This window comes from Lactuca saligna, chromosome 8, assembly GCF_052625555.1.
Source record: "Lactuca saligna cultivar CGN05327 chromosome 8, ASM5262555v1, whole genome shotgun sequence".
NCBI classification, from domain to species: Eukaryota; Viridiplantae; Streptophyta; class Magnoliopsida; order Asterales; family Asteraceae; genus Lactuca; species Lactuca saligna.
Window position 1 is genome coordinate 156957266 of NC_136424.1, and position 1550 is coordinate 156958815.

The following is a 1550-nucleotide window of genomic DNA, read 5'->3' on the forward strand; positions in this document are numbered from 1 at the left end:
TTATTAGTTTAAAGTCTTCCATAACTTGTCCTCAAGTTATGGAACATGAAGAGTCTTTTAATTAAAACTACTTTAAACACATAAGTTATGGAATTAATTAGTTTTGAATAGTTTCAAAAGTTACCCTCAAGTTTTGGAATTTGAAAAGTTTTCCTTATGAATACTTTAATTCCAAGTTAGCCCTTAGAATTTCAAAAGTTAAAATTCAACCCTTATACTTTATAATATTATTAGTTAATAATATATATATATATATATATATATATATATATAAGAGTAAAGTTAGTCTTATCGTTAGTAGGCCTCATTCACGAAGCCGGTCTATAACGGGGGGGGGGGGGGGGGGGGGGTATAAGGTTACTGCCTATAAAATGGCAGTTTAATGGGTATCCTGTCACACCCCGAAAACCGAAGGCGGAAACATTTCCGGGGCGGACTCCACGTTGAGTATCAAATCCAATGCACATAGTAATAAAAGTAAACAATTACATATAGAAATTTACATTTGTTCAAAAGTAAAGTTGTACATTTGTATTACATAGTATATATGAACAAAAACAAGACGTGTCTTCTACGCACTCCGTCTTCGCCAAAATGGATCATCGGGTACCTGTCTAATGTGGACCTGAGAATACAAGCATTTTAAAAATCAGCATAAAGCTGGTGAGTTCATAAGCGGTTTTGTTTTGTGAAAATGTACGAGTTTCCTTTTGGTTTCTGAAAATGTTACGACACAAGAAAATCCCATATTTTCTTAAAAGTAATGTTTGGTTAATTGTTAGGTTACATGGTTCTGGTTATGTTTAACTGTGATCCTAGGAAAATCCCATATTTTCCTAATGTGAAAGATGTATATTGAAAACCTGGTTATCCTTGTAATGTGTGTGTTCACCAACCCAAAATGTAATGTAAAAGATGTACTCTGAAAATGCATTAGTTTTAACACGTTTATAAAACTAATAAATACCAAGTAAACTAGTTACGAAACCTATTATTACTAATATGTAAATCTCTGTTATCCAAATTGCGAGTTCCATAACCATACAATAGACTAATTAGGGCAATAAATAGTCCATCACCCTATATGACTTTCGTCACCCTTGAACCTTTCGGTTCGGCTGTAGCTAGCAGCCAGGTGTGGGGTAGTCATCCCCGTATAGATCTATACACTCAAGTCACGCTCCATATCTAAGAGATTCTAGTTATGGGGCCGGTCCTCCATTCGCGTATCTCTGTGGAGTGTTCACCGAGGACGTGTCTCCAATTATAGGATTAACAAATTTACTAGTAATAATACTGAAAGATCAAATGACTATCCTCCACTTGCGTATCTCTGTGAAGTGTTACCGAGGACAAAACCATGTTCAAATGTTATGCTTTTAACTGTTATATTGTGGGAAAACATTTGTGAAAATATAAATACAACAATTTATAATGTAATTCACAAATAACATGATAATGTGTCCTGTAAGTTCAAACGGTTGTTTGTTACGACTGTCCGTGTTAAAAGCATATATAATATGAACCACAATGTATATAAAACAAGTTTT